This window comes from Bombina bombina, chromosome 4 (assembly GCF_027579735.1).
Source record: "Bombina bombina isolate aBomBom1 chromosome 4, aBomBom1.pri, whole genome shotgun sequence".
Classification (NCBI taxonomy): domain Eukaryota; kingdom Metazoa; phylum Chordata; class Amphibia; order Anura; family Bombinatoridae; genus Bombina; species Bombina bombina.
This window is the reverse complement of record NC_069502.1, coordinates 269,133,417-269,153,509: the sequence shown is the minus strand read 5'-3', so window position 1 is coordinate 269,153,509 and position 20,093 is coordinate 269,133,417.

The window sequence follows — 20,093 nt, the reverse complement described above, 5'->3', positions numbered from 1 at the left end:
TAAACTCAGCCTTGGCTTTTGTGCGGTATGGAGCTTAACGCACCATAACGCACAGCACAAGGAGGCTTTTCAGTAACTCGTAATGTCAGCGCTATTGAGAGTGCAATAACGCTTTTTTGGCGTTAGTTTCACACCCTGTTTAGCGCAAAACTCATAATCTAGGTGATACACTTTACACACTCTCCTTGGCTGCAGCGGATCATAGGTGGCAGGCTGGCAGCTCTCTTCCTCTTCTTCTTGGTTCCTCTATCTTCATGTTGTCCCTGCAGCCCACTGATTCTTGGCTGCCAGTTTGCCCCTTTTATAGTTTTTTTTTTTTAACCCGATAATAGGAAAAAAGCAAATTATATTGGCTTATTTGAACTTAAATTTAAAATCAGCCAATAGAATTTGCTTTTTTCCCTATTGGCTAATTAAGAAAAGAAGCCTCTCCTATTGGCTGATTAATAAATTAATCACAATTTGGCCAATAGAACTGCCAGGACACCCCTATAAAAGGGGGAAACTGGCAGCCAAGAATCATTGTGCTGCAGGGACAGCATAAAGACGGAGGTCCCAAGAAGCAGTGGCAGATCTAGGGGGGCTGGGTTTGCTCTGCAGTTGTTTTCATTACAGTAGTACCCCAATCCTCATAGGTACCAGGTTCCCAGAATTTGCAAGGTAGTGCCTTTTATGTGACCAGTGCTCTAGACAAAATTACACAAGGGGAAGGGGATTTACAAAAAATGATGTAGGAGCACTTAGTCAAAGATGCTATCTCTACCAGTATCACCTGTACCCCATAATTCATTTTTTGTCAACTTTTTGCAAGCCCTAATTTTATTGTCAAGAACCACCACTGCTTTGTATCAAGATTATCATATTTTTGTTAAAGTGCATTCAAGTGTAAAAGGAGAAAGCTCTAACGAGTGAAAGCTTTTTATTGGGGCACTATTGTTTGCATATAACTATGTATTTAAAGGGACATTAAATACCTCTTGCTTTTGTGTCAAAATTGTTCTGTGTCCCACTCTCCCTAGAGAATGCAAAAAGCTAAACCTGTAACCAAGGTTTTCAAAAAGCTGCAATCTGCATAAACCATTTGCTTGATTTGCAACATTTGCAGGTTACAGAATTTGTTTTTTGTACTCTCTCCGGACAAGCACAATAAGGGCTGATGCTGAACTTCGGTCGTTACAACCCCCCTTAAAGCAAACTTAACTACTTAACACTACTTGACTAGAAATTAAGACACGGACAACAGAGAGCTGGGATTTAAGACCATATGCAATGGTCACATTTATTTAACCTAAATAAATAACTAAGTCGTAACTGAACTTTTGACCCGTGGCGGCATTCGAGGCCTAAAACTAATATATATAACAACTCCATATGACCAGAGGTCGCGGCCAAGATGTTCTGGAATTGGAAAAATTCACCAAGGGGGGCCGCAAAACGTGGCTCCACCCCATTCCTTCTAGGAGGCACAGACGCCCTAAGGGATCTTCAGCCAGCAGACCCGCGGGGCGGGGGCCCTCAGGTCACTACCTGAGGACATCTCCCCCACCCATTAGCCCAACTGTCACCCCTACGGACTCTGCCCTCAGGTGTTTAAAGAGGCCATGACCTCCCACCACAAGAGACAGGATTTCTCTTGCAGCGCCTCCACTCGTCAAATGTGTCCGGCCGCTGAAATTTTTTGGGGCCCGTCCCATCCTCGCTCCGCTCCTTGTCCCTCTGGGCCTCCAAAGACAGTTCAAATATGTTCACATATTTGTGATCTCTAATTTTTTTAACTGTTTTGGACTTAAGGTGAGCATGAAGGCAGTGGATTTTACAGGGGTAAGAGTCCCCCTGTAAGGCCACCTGCCTGGCGCTAACTAGGCTCCCTTGTTGTGCCCCCCGCGCCCGATACCACCGCGGGGGTATTGACTCCAGCTATACTCGTACCCTGTCCTGCCACCGCCTGTGACTGCTCAAGTATGCCTACGCTCCTACCCTGAGCTCTCTCCGCTACTAGCAGCTTAAGCATCCTGAACATGCGCCTTACTGTTCAGACGCAGCTTTCTACCACTATCTGAATCTGATTCTGAGCTAGAGCCTGTGCTTAGTGTGTGCGGCAACAAAGGAAATTGGTTCTCACCGGTCCCAGAAGTCGCTGCCACCACTCCTGAGGGTCCTTCTCCAGCCTGTCGATTCGCCGCTTGTTCCACCGTACTGGCCATCCCTGCTGATGAAGAAGCCGGTCCAGAGCCCTGCAAGGGGGAGAGAAAGGAGAGGGGAGTAACTAGGCTGACCAGTGCAGCATCCCCACTGTGTCCGGCGACAGGAGTAGATACCCTCTGTGGCACTGCACCAACCACACCACTAACGTCCCCCAAACCACCAGTAATCTCCCCCAGAGGTGCATTCACACTACTCATGGTCATACTACGCTCTGCCTGCACACCCTGTATCGCCACATCACTCACATTTGCAACCTGTGCCCTTGGTGCTATTAGGCCCCCCTGAGTCTGATGCACATTATGATAGCCTGTGCCAAATTGCCCCCTAAGCGTCCCTCACATGTTAATACCCCTTGCGCTGACTGACCTATCCCCTCTGAAGCACCCTCTAGCCATGGTACGACCTCTGCTCATCCATGCCACTCTTGTACCCCTTAAGCTTTTTGCAGAGCGTTGCGCAGCAGAGCCAGCCAGCCCAGGCACTCCCCACTCACCTCCGGTCAGCACTCTGCCCGGCCTCTTCCTCTGCCTCCCATGCTCCGCAACCGATCCGGAACCTCCTGGCCTGTGCGCGTCACTCCCGGAAGTGACGTCACATGCTACAGACGTCGGAGGCGCCGGACCTGAAGTGGGCTTTGCGCGCAGTAGGCCGCGCTTGGAGCCAGGCCCTAAGGTAAGTGAAGCCGACTGAGCCACCAATGCATGCGGCGCCAGACCGCTCCCGGAGCTAGGCCCGGCCGCCGCAGGGCCCCGCTGAGCCACCAATTGATTACCGGACCCCTACGTAACCGGCCCTGGGGCCGGATTACTAAGAGCCTCACCCCCCGATGGCAAGGCCACCACCGGGAGTACCGCAGCTGTCAAGGCCTTGAACAGGCCCACTACAGCCGCTGCGGCCTCCGGTATCATACCGGAGGCAGTAAGAGCCCCCACACCGGCCTCCATGGCCTGTGTCAGACTAGGGGCTAATACTCCCCCTGCTGTGCCCTCCGTGGCAGTAGCCATACCAGCAGCTGCCCTGGAGGGCCCAGCAATAGCTGGGGGAGCAGTCAGTGGTGGGGCAGGGGGTATTTCAGTTGGTGGAATTACACTAACTGTAGACATAGTAGAAGTTGTGGGCCTAGGGCCCAGGACTGAGGATACAGGCCTGTTTTTGCATGGTGTTGGTGGGATCACATCCTCAAGCTCTTCCTCCTGTCTTCCAGGTGCTGTGCTGCGTGTGGTCACCCCTGCAGCCTCCCTAAATCGCTGTGGCAACGCCGAAGTCCTCTTGGATCTGGACATGACTGCAAAGTTGATCACAGGAAACTTTCACCTTGAAAATCCCAGGCAGAAGAGGCAGGAATATTCCAGAACCTTCCTTATAACCTGGTAAGCTTGGGACCTCCCCTAACTTTGCAACATTGTTGCTACTTACACTACACTGGGATTTTCACTACCCTGTCATGCTCTGGCCCTTAACTCCATTACAGGAGACTTTGCTACCTTTCATTCCTCTCACACAAAAGCAAGAGCTGTTTTAAGTCCCTTTAAGCTCTTCAATGGGGGTTTTACACAGAGTTAAAGTCACTCTAGAGCAGCAATACAATACTGGTATTAAGTTTACACATCTAGTGAGCCAAAGACAAGAAGCATATGTGTGTAGCTACCAATGACTAGGGATGCTATTTTTGTTATGCACATTTGCTAGTGAAATGAATGCTGAAAATGGCTGCAATATTCAGAATTTGGCTAATTTCAGTACCAGATTTAATAGAGTAAAATTGCAGCAGACAAATATCCTATCAAATACAGATATGTGCGTTTTGCAATTTTAGTGTAATAAATCCAGCTCTGAAAGTAGCTAAATGCTGCAGACCTCTGCCATTTTTGCCATCACCAATAAATGCCAAATGAAGAAAACATGCACATCCTTACTAATCACCAGCAAGTTCCCAGTAGTGTTTTGCTGCACATAAGCCATCTATTCTCTTCAACAGAGGATACCAAGAGAACAAAGTAAATTTGATGTTAGTTGTAAATTGAAAAGTCTCTTTAAATTGCTGCTCTTTCTGAAGCATGTGTATATATATATATATATATATATATATATATATATATATATATATATATATATATATATATATATATTTATATCACTTGTAATGTTTCTTGAGTTAAAATAAATCACTTATGCTAAGTCTTCCAGTTTTATTGAGATAGAATATGAGATAACTGTGTAGATTTATTTGGGGGGCCTTAGTTATACAATTCTAGTATCAATTTTCCAGCATTTCAACGTCTTTTTTTTTAAGTATATTGCTGCTGTATGTGTAAAAAATAGTCATGTGAAGTTTTCAAAGCTCTCTTTAATAAAATCTTATCAGTGAGAAATGGTCATGTTGCTTCAGTAATTGGCTTCACAACATGTGACAAAAATACAATTTCTTGGGATGCTGGCTGAGGCGCTGAACGTACTATGCAAAACTTTCTCTGCTTGTATATTTGCTTTTTTGGTATTTTATATTTTAATACACCTTGTGTATATGAATGTTTTAGATGAAATACAACTAGAGACTGGTTTAGTGTTTGCTCCAATCCTTGGGAGTGTAACAATAATTATTGCTGTTCTGTGTTTTTATTATATTCCTTTTTCCTTGCAACATGTAAGTGATTGGGGATGTAAAATTCTTTTCTGTGGTCCCTTGTTGAGGTTGCTATGGTGATTACACTATCAGGAGTGTGATGGCTTTGATTTACATATACTAGATTTTAAATGCTTAGAAATCAAAATGTTCACCGCTCAAGTGTAACAAAATCTTTTATTAACTATAATAATTCAGCATATTTGTTTTGTTTTAAAAAAAAATATTAAATTAACAATTTTAAGTTTGGTGATCATTTGTTTCAATGTCATAAAATGACATAAAAAAATATACAAACAACCCCCCAACAGTAAAACCCACCACCCACACAACCAAACCCCCCAAATAAAATCCTATCTAAAAAACCTAAGCTCCCCATTGCCCTGAAAAGGGCATTTGGATGGGCATTGCCCTTAAAAGGGCATTTAGCTCTTTTTCTGTGCCCAAACCCCTAATCTAAAAATAAAACCCACCCAATAAACCCTTAATAAAACCTAACACTAACCCCCGAAGATCCACTTACAGTTTTTGAAGACCGGACATCCATCCTCAACGAAGCCGGGAGAAGTCTTCATCCAAGCGGGCAGAAGTCCTCAACGAAGCCGGGAGAAGTCTTCATCCAAGCGGCAAGAAGTGGTCCTCCAGACGGGCAGAAGTCTTCATCCAGACGGCATCTTCTATCTTCATCCTTCCAACGCGGAGCGGCTCCATCTTCTAGACATCCGGCGTGGAGCATCTTCTTCTTTCGACGGCTACTGAAGAATGAAGGTTCATTTAAGGGACGTCATCCAAGATGGTGTCCCTTGAATTCCGAACACGAAACGCGTATGCTACGCTGAGTACCTGCATATCATCCTGGAAATCATATGGAAAGTTTTATGACCCATGCTTTTACCTTACAAGGACTTACTAATAAACGTTGGATTTTTAACTCTGGGTTCTCAAGTGTGCTTTTTCCGTTCTGTATTTATACGAGTAAAGAAATTTTCTATCTTCATCATTCAATGGACTAGTTTCTTTTTACCTTTGGACTTTTTATTTTTCTCAACTGAATAGGAATCTATAGTAATCTATTGCATTTTGGATACTTTAGTGTTAGGGGTGTGCATTGAAGAAAAACATTTGTAGTAAAATATGCGGCAATTTGTATGTGAATATTGTTAAATATGGATAAAATATCTCCATAATAAAGCATTAGAATGCCCCTTTAAATTTTCAATTTCCAGAAGAAATGAGAAAAAGCCACCTGGGTTTTTAGTGCTAAAGTTTGCCTTTTAAGTCATATGAGCAATGCTTTCAGTGTATGGGACTCACATTTTCTGTCATGACTACCCTGAAAGGCAAACCAATATCATTAATAATAAACATTAAAATATACATAAAAATTACCATTTTAAAGAACATTAAAGGGACTCATATGCTAAATCACTTGAAAGTGATGCAGCATAACTGTAAAAAGTTGACTTGAGAATACCATCTGAACATCTCTATGTAAAAATGGAAGATATTTTACCTCTAAATTTCTTCAGCTCACCAGAGTAAGTGCTCTGTGAACAGTTATACTTCAGCTGCTGTCCAGGTGCAGGTTAAAAAAAGAAAAAAACAATAGCCAATAAGCATCAGCAGTGCTGAGGTCATGCATTGCTTTGCTGTGATCATAGTAAACTTCCTAAAAATGAATAGGAAAATAACATGACTGTGCCTAAACATGCCAAGTGCACACTCCCTTGCAAGTCTTGGGACTAGCATCCTGATTGGCTGCTTAAAGGGACAGTATACACCAATTTTCATATAACTGTGTGTATTAGACAGTATTATAAAGAAGCATATGCACAGATACTGATATAAAGATCCAGTATAAAACTTTTTAAAAACTTACCTTGAAGCTTCCAGTTTAACACGGTTGATGAGGTTAGACTGGGACACCCACTAAAAAGGGCTTGGAAAGCAGGGAGGGCAGACCCTCCCCCTCCCCTGCTTATGAAAAAACCCATTACACAGCCAGGAGTCTGTAGACATCATTTTGGGACTTGGTTAAAAGTCAACACAATTTTTTACAAAAAACACTCCAAGATGGGCTATATAAATGAATCCTCTACAAATCATTTATGCAAAGAAAACTCTAGTGTACAATGTCTCTTTAAAGGACCACTAAACACAAATTGTAAACTACATGATTTGTATCTTCATATCTGAGAATAATTTTGAAATGAAAACTGCAGCTTTATTTGTCAAATGAGTATATTGTTTTATGTTTATTCATTTCACTCATTTCCCTGTCCCCCAGAACGAAAGAATCCTTGCTAACCAATCAAAACTAATATTCATATATAGCACATGTGCAGTTGAGAGAGACTGTGGAAGCTTGCCCTTATCTCTTTCCTTAAGGTGGTTTATCCATTCACCTTAGTTACTATTGCAAATAGTGATTCTCCTATCATGATTGTTGATGCAAAACTGATAATCCAACTTTTACAAACATGCGACTGCTTAAAATCTTAGGGGGCGAGGGTGAAGTAAACAGAAACTTGCATAAATTGCCAAAAAGTATTAAGCCAAATCTCCCTGGAAGAAAGTGAAACAAGCCCTAGATGTATATGCAATAATGTTTTACTTGCAATAATGAAACATTTTATGAATTGTTGAAATGTTAAGTTTAATAGTCCTTTAAAGTGTTGAGGAAATTTTGAGGTAAAATATCTTCCTTTTTACATGGAGATGTTCAGGTGATATTTTCTACTCAGCTTTTTACAGCTATGCTGCATCACATTTAAGTGCTTCAACAATTGGGTATCATGTCCCAATATAGTGACTCACATATAAAGTATAGCCACATCATTTTTAACCAACTTTGCAATATAAATGTGTTGAAAATTGACATAGGAAGTCGTAGACAGGGTCTTTTAACCCCTTAACAACCAAGGACATGCCAGGCACGTCCTACAAAAAAAGGTCATTAACAACTAAGGACGTGCCTAGCATGTCCTCAGGGGTTTCAAGCGCTGGCTTCCAGCCGCTTTCAGGGTATTGCAGTGATGCCTCGATACTGAGGCTTCCTGCAATACCCTTTTTTATGCAACCGATGCAGAGAGAGACACTCTGTGGCCCTTTCTGCATTGGCCAGCAATGGTGCCAATCGTTGGTGGTGTGGGAGCAGGGAGGCGGGTGGGCGGCCCATCGCTGGAGCAGTTCCAGTGAGCAAGGATTAGAGGTCCAGGAGCACACGCAAGGGTACGGGAGCACGCGGGAGAGGGTGCGACCACTACAGTATAATATGAAGTGAAATCCAAATTTTGACCAAAGTGGGTACTGGCAGACAGTTGCCAGTACCCAAGATGGCAGCAAATAGGTAGAGGGGGGAGGGTTAGAGAGCTGTTTGGTGGGGATCAGGGAGGTTGGGGGCTAAAGGGGTATCCAACACTGCATTTTATATATATATATATATATATATATATATATATATATATATATATATATATATATATATATATATATATATATATATATATATAAAAGCCTTTTAATTTTAGTACTGGCAGACTATCTGCCAGTACTTAAGATAGCGGTGACAACTGTGATGTGGGGGGAGGGAAGAGAGCTGTTTTAGAGGGGTCAAGGAAGGATCAGGGGGTGGGAAGTGTCTGGTGGGAGACTGATCTCTGCACTAAAGCTAAAATTAACCCTACAAGCTACCTAATTGACCCCTTCACTGCTGGGCATAATATATGTGGTGCACAGCGGCATTTAGAGGCTTTCTAATCACCAAAAAGCAATGCTAAAAGCCACATATGTCTGCTATTTCTGAACAAAGGTAATCCCAGAGAAGCATTTACAACCATTTGTGCCATAATTGCACAAGCTGTTTCTAAATAATTTCAGTGAGAAACCTAAAGTTTGTGAAAAAGTTAATGATTTTTTTTATTTGATTGCATGCGGTGAAATGGTGGCATGAAATATACCAAAATGGGCCTAGATCAATACTTGGGTTGTCTAATATATATATATATATATATATATATATATATATATATATATATATATATATATATATATATATATATATATATATATATATATATATACATGTCAAGGGTTATTCAGGGATTCCTGACAGATATCAGTGTTACAATGTAACTATCGCTAATTTTGAAAAACAAAATGGTTTTGAAATAGCAAACTGCTACTTGTACCTATTGCCCTATAAGTTAAAAAAGCAAAGAACATGTAAACATTAGGTATTTCTAAACCCAGGACAAAATATAGAAACTATTTAGCATGGGTAATTTTTGGTAGTTGTAGATATGTAACAGATTTTGTCAAAGTTAGAAAAAGTGTGTGTTTTTTTTTTCAATTTATTCATCATATTTGATAATTTTTTGTATAGTAATTTATAAGATATGATGAAAATAATTGTATCTTTAGAAAGTCAATTTAATGGCGAGAAAATCGGTATATAATATGTGTGGGTACAGTAAATGAGTAAGAGGAAAACGACAGCTAAACACAAACACTACAGAAATGTAAAAATAGCCCTGGTCCCTAACGGTAAGAAGATTGAAAAATGGTCTGGTCACTAAGGGGTTAAAATCAGATTTAGGGTTGTGGAAAAATAAAATAAAGGTTGATTTTTTTTCTTAAATAGCAAAAAATGGTAAATGCAAATAGAAACTCTTGTCAAGAAGTTTGGTCACGCCTTTGTCACAATGCTGTGCTCTTATTGGTTAGAGCAGTGACATCATCCAGTCCACGAGCAAGGGCTGAGTGCAATGGGTGCTGATGTTCCGAACGGTAAGCTCTGCACAGTGTCGCCCTCTCTTCTCTCATGACCTGGATCACAGACTGGCACACCATGCATACACTGTGCACATGCCTGTTAATCAAACGCGCTGCAATCTTAAAATAAATAAATATATCTTAGTATCTTAAAGCAGACCTTTTATTAAAAAAATAGTATGACAAATCTGGTTACAATGTTTTTGCTGGTGTTAACCAAATTAATGCCATTCTTTTTGTACATTTTAACATTAATTTAGTGTCATAATCTTAATTAGCAATAACATTTACATATGTTATGATGCCCTTCTAGTAAAGCATTTATTTCTGGGTGTGGTGAAAGCTCTGGTGCAGCGTAGCAAAGAATTTTATGGCCTTCAACAGTAAATTGTGAGCATGGTAAGGCAGGCATGTGCGGATTTCATGCATTACATTCATCATATGCAACTTCATGGTACATTATTTTTATCTATTGTACTACCCCTTAACATTTCCTGATTTTATGCCTAATATATTTTACGTGTTTAAAGGGGCATGGAAGTCACAGATTAACTTTCATGATTTAGATAGGGCATACAAAAAAAAACAACATCCATGAGGGCATACAAAAAAATAAATTTCCGCAAAGGCATACTGATGTAGGCTCAGAAGCATTATTATCACTTAATCTCTATGGCCTAGATTACAAGTTTTGCGCTATGGTGCGGTACGGCTATTACAGCTGAAAAATTTGCCATTGTGCTGGAATGGCCGGTAACGCATATTACGAGTCGCGGCGGTATAGCTATACCGCAAGCATTTTAGCCTGTAACGCAACATCCATTCCGCACTCAAAAAATGACGTTTGAGTGCGGGATTTTCCATGGCATCTTATTACAGGTTGTGCGGTCCAGCTAAAATGCTTGCATTACAGCCTATACTGACACGATCCATTCTGCCATCTGAGACCAGTAGTTATGGATTTTGCAAAACAAAAATGTTTCACAAGATTCATAACTAAAATGTTACAAAGTACACTAACACCAATAAACTACCTATTAACCCCTAATCCGCCGCCCACCCACATCGCCAACACTTTATAAACCTATTAACCCCTAATCCGCTGCCCACCCGCATCGCCAACACTAAATAAATCTAGTAACCCCTAATTTCCCGCTCCCCGACATTGCCAAAACTAAATAAAATGATTAACCCCTAATCTGCCGCCCCCCGACATCGCCAACACTAAATAAACCTATTAACCCCTAAACTGCCAGCCACCCACATCGTAACTAATAAACTAAAGCTATTAACCCCTAAACCACCGGCCCACCACATTGCAAAACACTAAATAAAACTATTAACCCCTAAACCTAGCACCCCCATAACTTTAAATTAAAAGTTACAATATAACTATCTTAAAATAAATAAAAACTTACCTGTGGAATAAAAAAAAACCTAAGATTAAACTATAAATGAACCTAACATAACTATTCTAATAAAATAAAAAAAACTACCAATTAAAATTCCTAAATTACAATTTAAAAAACCTAACACTACAGAAAAAAAAAATCTAACATTACAAAAAATAAAAAACACTAAAATTATGAAAAATAAAAAAACTCTAAGCTTACAAAAAATAATAAACAAAATTAGCAAAAATAAAAACAATTACACCTAATCTAATAGTCCTATAAAAATAAAAAAAGCCCCCCCCAAATAAACCCCCCCCCCTAACCTACAATAAACTACAAACCTTTTGTAGGGCATTACCGTAAGTTAAACAGCTCTTTTACCTAGAAAAAAATACAAAGTCTCCCCAACAGTAAAACCCCCCACCTAACCAAGCCCCCAAAATAATAAACCTAAGTCTAAATAAAACCTATGCTACCCATTGCCCCTAAAGGGACATTTGTATGAGCATTGCCCTTAAAATGGTATTCAGCTCTTTTACAGTGCCCATTGCTACAAATCTAAGAAAACAAATCACCCAAAAAAATGTTTAAAAAAACTATAACCCCATAAAATCTACTCACGGTTCCTAAAGTCCAGATATCTATCTCCATCGTGGCGGTGAGAAGTCTTCATCCTGACGGCGACATCTTCATCCATTGCAGGGGCATCTTCTATCTTCATCCTGTCGGCGTGAAGTGAAGCTATCCAGGACCGGCGATGACATCCTGCGCAGAGAGTCCTCGTCATACGATCACCACCGTACACTGAAGTTGAAGGCAAGGTACCCGTTTAAAAATGGCGTACCTTGCATTCCTATTGGCTGATTTCATTATTCAAATTCAAATCAGCCTATAGGATGAGAGCTACTGAAATCCTATTGGCTACTGAAATCCTATGCACAGGATGTCATCTCCGGTCCTGGATAGCTCTGCTCCGCGCCACCGGGATGAAGATAGAAGACTCCCTCGCGATGGATGAAGATGTCGCCGACTGGATGAAGACTTCTCGCCGCCTGGATGGAAATGCATGTCCGGACTTCAGGAACCGTGAGTAGATTTTATGGAGTTAGTGTTAGTTTTTTTTTGTTTGGGTGGGGTTTTTTTTAGATTAGGGATGGGCACTGTAAAAGAGCTGAATGCTCTTTTAAGGGCAATGCCCATACAAATGCCCCTTTAGGGGCAATGGGTAGCTTAGGTTTTGATTTAGACTTAAGTTTTTTATTTGGGGGGGTTTTACTGTTGGGGGGACTTTGCATTTTTTTTCTAAGTAAAAGAGCTGTTTAACTTGGGGCAATGCCATACAAAATGCCCTTTTAAGGACTATTGGTAGTTTATTGTAGGTTAGGGGGTGTTTTTATTTTGGAGGGGCTTTTTTATTTTTATAGGGCTATTAGATTAGGTGTAATTTCCTCAATTTGAGGATTGGACACACAACTGGGATCTAAAGTTTAACACAGCAAAGTGTAAAATAATGCATTTAGAGAAGAAAAATCCAAATGTTAATTACAGACTCAATGACACTTTACTGACTGTTACAGATGAGGAACAGGACTTGGGAATTATTTTTTCAGATGATTTAAAACTTAGTAAACAATGTAGTAATGCAGCGAGTAAGGCTAGCAGAATGCTTGGATGTATTGGTAGAGGTATTTGCAGCAGAAATAGTAAGGTTCTTATGCCACTTTATAGATCATTAGTTAGGCCTCATCTTTCTTGAGTATTGTGTGCAGTCCTGGAGGCCATATCTTCAGAAGGAAATAAACAAACTTGAATCTGTGCAAAGGAGGGCTACCAAAATGGTACATGGTCTAAAAAATAAAACTTACCAGGATAGGCTCAATGATCTAAATATGTATAGCTTAGAGGAGAGAAGGAAAAGAGGAGATATGATAGCAACTTTCAAGTACATTAAAGGGTTTAGTAAAACTGAGGCTGTGGGTATTTTACATAAAATGGAAAATTCAAGAACAAGGGGTCATGAGCTCAAGCTAAAGGGCAATAGATTCAGGATTAATTTGAGGAAGCACTTCTTTACAGAAAGAGTGATTGATTTATGGAATAAACTTCCTTAAGAGGTAGTAGCAACAAACACTGTGGGGGACTTTAAAAATGCATGGGACAAGCATAAGGCTATCCTACAAACTAGATAAGTTTATACTGTTAGGTAATATCGGGCAGACTTGCTGGGCCTATGGCTCTTATCTGCCGTCAATATCTATGTTTCTATGTTTCTATGTTAATTGTTTTTATTTTTGATAATTTCGTTTATTATTTTTTGTAAGCTTAGAGTTTTTTTATTTTTCATAATTTTAGTGTTTTTTTATTTTGTGTAATGTTAGATTTTTTTTATCTTTTTCGTAGTGTTAGGTTTTTTTAAAATTGTAATTTAGGGATTTTAATAGGTAGTTTTTTTTTTATTTTATTAGAATAGTTATGTTAGGTTTATTTATAGATTAATCTTAGTTTTTTTTTTATTTCAAAGGAAAAAGTTTATATTTATTTTAAGATAGTTATATTGTACTTTTAATTTAAAGTTAGGGGGTGTTAGGTTTAGGGGTTAATAGTTTAATTTAGTGTTTTGCGATGTGGGGGTCTGGCGGTTTAGGGGTTAATAGGTTTAGTTTATTATTTACTATGTGGGGGGCTGGCGGTTTAGGGGTTAATAGGTTTATTTATTATTTGCAATGGAAGGCTGCTGTTTAGAGGTTAATAAGTGTATTTAGTATCAGCGATGTCGGCAGGCGGCGGATTAGGGGTTATCAACTTTATTTAGGTGTTGTCGATGTCGGGGGTGGCGGATTAGGGGTTAATACATTTATTTAGTGTTGGCGATGTCGGGGGCGGCACATTAGGGGTTATTAACTTTATTTAGTGTCGGTGATGTCAGGGGTGGTGGACTAGAGGTGTTTAGACTAGGGGGTTTATGTTAGGGTGTTAGGTTTAAACGTAACTTTCCTTTCCCCATAGACATCAATGGGGTTGCGTTAGGGTGATTTGCCATTCCGCAATCCATGTGTTAGTTTTTTTTCTAACACTCTCTCCCCATTGATGTCTATGGGGGAAAGCGTGCATAAGCACGAAAAATCAGCCCTTGACTTAACGTACCATGATGCACAGCACAAGGAAGTTTTTCAGTAACTCGTAATGGCAGCGCTATGGAAAGTGCGGGACCGCTCATTTTATTGCCTTCTTTACGCACCCGGTATAGCACAAAACTCGTAATCTAGGTGTATATTTGTAAAAATTTTTACAAACAGTGTTGCAGACACTGCTGTCATATAGTGTTTAAAAGGGTTCACACTCATGAGCCTATATCAGTATGCTCTCATGGACACATGATACCAAGAGAGAAAAAAAATCTGAGTAAACTGGAAAGTTGATGTTTTTTTATTCATTGTACTTCACTCTCAATCATGAACCCATGTCTCTTTATTTTGTTGTTCTCCTTCAATATTACCTCATTCATAAATATGATTTATCAAATATCAGCACTGGAATGAAAAATGAAAGCTAGAACCAATGAAGAGGGAGGTGGAGAATAAACGCAATACAATCTCTATAAAATATATTTAATGTCTCCTAAATCCATCAAAAGTATTATACTATGAATATTTGAAAACACCCAAAATAACTATATGATAAAAAATTTGGTTAAACACATGAAAAATTATAAAGTTTTTTTTTTTTCCCACAAGATTTGACAGAGCATCACCGAATTAAAATATATGCAACCAAAGAAAAAAAATAATATGGTATCTAACTAATTTCATCCTGATTGTGATCATTAGTAATCTGAGCTAAATTTGTATTGTTTTTATATGAACTGAGAAAAGTTATTTGGAAAGTTTTATTTATGTATTTTTGTAATTGATACTGCTTTTCAGTTTTCTCAGTACAAAATATTAACAAATTTAATAGAACATTAAACTCTGTGATGATAAAATAAAATATTAAATTATGTAGAGTTAAACTACATTGCAATATACTTTCATTATTTATTTTGCCCTCTTTTCATGTAATTTAACTCTTACAATTGTGAGCATTTGAAGAGCACACTGCAGACACAAGATTAATTCTTCTGTATCATCCTTAAAGGGATATGAAAACAGTGCTAATTTACTAAAAACAAATATGTTCAAATAGAATATAATAGAACATAAAAGGAAACACATTGGCCTCTAGTTATCAAGCTCCGTAAGGAGCTTGATGGCCCCTGTTTCTGGCGAGTCTTCAGACTAGCCAGAAACAGCAGTTATGAAGCAGCGGTCACAAAGACCGCTGCTCCATAACCTGTCCGCCTGCTCTAAGCAGGCGGACAGACATCGCCGGAAATCAACCCGATTGAGTACGATCGGGTTGATTGACACCCCCCTGCTGGCGGCCTATTGGCCGCAAGTCTGCAGGGGGCGGCGTTGCACCAGCAACTCTTGTGAGCTGCTGGTGCAATGCTGAATATGGCCAGTGTATTGCTCCCCATATTCAGCGAGGTCTGTCGGACCTGATCCGCACTGTTGGATCAGGTCCGACAGACCTTGATAACTTGGGGCCATTGTGTTAAAAACAGCAAAAAAATACTTGTTTTCTTGCTAAGGGAGCACTTTGAAATTCTCAGTGTAGCCCCTGCCTGCAGCTAGATAATAGAGCTGACATTACAGAACTTTAGTTCTACTGTCACATGATTTTTACTGCAAAAAGTCCTCTATTGAGCATGGGCAATATACTCACTACAGTTAGAGTAAATGTCTCATGACAACACTTCAAAGAAAAACTTGCACCTTTGGCTTCCTGTAGAGACCACAGGCCTTTGTGGGGTTATGACAGGAAGTAATGTACCCTTAAGAAATGAAGTTAAAAAAATATAAATCCTTATAAAATGGTAAATAATTCATATTGGAATGATTTATATTACGTATAACCTACTGCTTAGCGTTTTTTTTATTACAACAATGAAACAGGCTGTTTTATATCCCTTTAAACTTCCTCAGCAGAGATTATTAGGTAACAAACTACAAAACAATACAGGTTATCATATACGGCTAGATTACGGGTTTTTGTCGGTAATGGTGTGTGGTGTTAACGAGCATTTTTTCTCACCGCTCACTTAAGACAATGCTGGTATTACAGGTTTTTTAAACCCGGCGTTAGCGCCAAAAAGTGAGCGGAGAGCAAAATTTAGCTCCACATCTCACCTCAATACCAGCGTTGCTTACGGTAGCGGTGAGCTGGTAAAACGTGCTCGTGCATGACTTCCCCATAGGAATCAATGGGGGAGAATCAGCTGAAAAAAAAACTAACACCTTCAAAAAAGCAGAGTTCAGCTTCTAACACAGCCCCATTGATTCCTATGGGGAAATACTTTTTATGTCTACACCTAACACACTAACATGAACCCCGAGTCTAAACACCCCTAATCTTACACTTATTAACCCCTAATCTGACGCCCCCGACATCGCCGACACCTGCATTTTATTATTAACCCCTAATCTGCCGCTCCGGACACCGCCGCCACCTACATTATCCCTATGAACCCCTAATCTGCTGCGCCCAACATCGCTGACACCTACTTTTTATTTATTAACCCCTACTCTGCCGCCCCCAATGTCACCGCCACCTAACTACACTTATTAACCCCTAATCTGCCGCCGCCAACGTCGCCGCCACTATAATAAAGTTATTAACCCCTAAATCTAAGTCTAACCCTAACCCTAACACCCCCTAACTTAAATATAATTTAAATACATCTAAATAAAATTACTATTATTAACTAAATTATTCCTATTTAAAACTAAATACTTACCTATAAAATAAACCCTAAGCTAGCTACAATATAACTAATAGTTACATTGTAGCCATTTTAGGATTTATTTTTATTTTACAGGCAAGTTTGTATTTATTTTAACTAGGTACAATAGTTATTAAATAGTTATTATCTATTTAATAACTACCTAGTTAAAATAAGTACAAATTTACCTGTAAAATAAACCCTAACCTAAGTTACTATTACACCTAACACTACACTATAATTAAATTTAGTACGAAAACCCCCCCCACTAAATTACAGAAAATAATAAAATAATTTTAAACTAATTACATCCCCCTAATAAAATAAAAAAGCCCCCCAAAATAATAAAAAGCCCTACCCTATACTAAATTACAAATAGCCCTTAAAAGGGCCTTTTGCGGGGCATTGCCCCAAAGTAATCAGCTCTTTTACCTGTAAAAAAAAATACAATCCCCCCTTAATAAAACCTAACACTAACCCCTTGAAGATCACCCTACCTTGAGACGTCTTCACCCAACTGGGCAGAAGTGGTCCTCCAGAAGGCCAGAAGTGTTCATCCGATCCGGGCAGAAGAGGACCTCCAGACGGGCAGAAGTCTTCATACAGGCGGCATCTTTTATCTTCATCCATCTGGAACGGGTCCATCTTCAAGCCATCCGATGCGGAGCATCCTTTTCCATCCGACGACTAACACTAAATGACGGTACCTTTAAGTGACGTCATCCAAGATGGCGTCCCTTCAATTCCGATTGGCTGATAGAATTCTATCAGCCAATTGGAATTAAGGTAGAAAAAATCCTATTGGCTGATGCAATCAGCCAATAGGATTGAGCTTGCATTCTATTGGCTGTTCCAATCAGCCAATAGAATGCAAGCTCAATCCTATTGGCTGATTGGATCAGCCAATAGGATTGAACTTCAATCCTATTGGCTGATTGCATCAGCCAATAGGATTTTTTCTACCGTAATTCCGATTGGCTGATAGAATTCTATCAGCCAATCGGAATTGAAGGGACGCCATCTTGGATGACATCACTTAAAGGTACCGTCATTTAGTGTTAGTCGTCAGATGGAAGAGGATGCTCCACGTCGGATGACTTGAAGATGGACCCGCTCCAGATGGATGAAGTCCAGCCCTTTGTGGGAGGGGCGAAATGCGTAATGTTCAGTGATTCAATTACTATTTAATTTGCTACGTCAACACAAGCTGTGTGTACATCCACGCCGGCCCGTTCCAACGGGGCTTTCCTGCAAGTGAAGACACAGACTGAGTACATCTACCCGTGCTTAGAAACCGCAGAAGAATCAGGTATTGACCAATTCCTAATAGCGGCAAAGCAGGCATCCGAGCCAGAGGTAAGATTCGGCTGTTTTAAGTCTTGCAACCCCGCACAACTGAATATCTGTAGTTGGACACGGGACTGTGTATATACATGCTTTAACCATATGATGTCTAACATAGAAGCATAAGTGGAATCCCAGAGGAGTGGTAATCAGTGATATTTGTTCCTATGAAATCTTTATATCACTTGGACTGGAATTGTATGGAGTGAATTGATTAACACCACTGCATGTTTTTTAACACTTGAGTGCCTGGTTTCCAAGTATTGTTTTGGACTCTCCAGTATATATACAGTATATGTTTTAAGTCTTACTCTATTTTTTCTTATGGGGCCCCAAAGCTGTCAAGTTAATATATATAATTATAAAGTTCGGGACTTGTTACACCCTTTACAGCAATTGCAATTGCCTAATGGCTACATCTCTGCTTAAAGTATAAGTGTTACAATTACATTGTTCTTGTACTATTTATAGCATCTTTGGTTAGAAATATGCATGTTATTTGAGTGGTACAGCACAGCTTACAGTGCTTTTTAGGTTGTGTATAATTTTGTAAGTGTGTTTACTTTATGGAAAATGAGTGGAGGATAGATGTCCCACTTGTTTGTAGCCAACTACAACTATTGTAGTAATAAAGCGTTGTTATACCTTTTGTGCAGCCTTTGGTCCTACTTTGACTCTATACTTATATAGTGTTTTGTCCTTTCTTTTAAAAATTTTTGTATTATATATAAATGATTTATATATATATATATTTATATATAAAAATTGATTCATAATGAATTTGAGGCCGTGAGAAGCCTCAAGCAACGCCTCAATCCAAGCCCTGAGACACACCCTCTCCATGCCTATTTAAAAAGTGTCCAGGAATAAGGGGCGTATACTGCATTTTCGTAAGGGAAGGAGATGCACACATTACACAAGGGCACAATGAAAATTGTAATTTTAATTATTATACAAAATTAATAATTGAACTATTCACACAGAAATACGCTGGAATTTTTTTTTTATTGTTAAAGGGACACAATACTTATATGCTAAATCACTTGAAACTGGTGCAGTATAACTGTAAAAAGCTGACAGGAAAATATCACCTGAGCATCTCTATGTAAAAAATGAAGATATTTTACCTCACAATTTCCTCAGCTCAGCAGAGTAAGTTCTGTGTAAAAAAATATACTTCAGCTGTTGCTCAGCTGCAGGTAAAACATAAATAAATTAAGAAATGAACAGCAGCCAATCAGCATCAGCAGTGCTGAGGTCATTAACTCTTTTACTGTGATCTCATGAGATTTCACTTAACTCTCTTGAGATTTCATAGTAAACTTCCTTAAACTGAATAGGGAAATAAGATGAGTGTGCGCGTAAGCTCATTCCCTTAGCTGTCCCAGAACAGACATACTAATTTGCTGCTTAGAAGTCCTTTACAATGGAATGTGGCTATTGAGGAATTTTTGAGGTAAAATATCTTTCTTTTTTTACATAGAGATGTTAAGGTGATATTTTCTAATCAGCTTTTTACAGCTATGCTGTATCACTTTCAAGTGTTTCAACATTTGGGTATCATGACCCTTTAAGGTGCATCAAAAATTGTAATAAAATTGTTCACCAAAAATCATATTTCATCAAAAATGTAAAATTTTAAATGTAAATTACACAGGAATACATTTTCAATAAGCACAATGTAAATCATACTTTAAGTACACTGGATGTGCAAAAAACACATAGAAATGTGTACTTATAAGTATAATTAATGTTTTTTCATAAAATGGGCTGAACAGGGGCGTGTATGAAATTGTCTCTCAAATCCCAAATACTCTGAAAAGAAAACCTATGCATACGAAAATAACAGCAAATTTAATGTAATGAAAACAGCAATTTGTATTAAGAGCTCTCATTATTTCTATGGGAGACATCTCTCCACTTGCAGGTACAG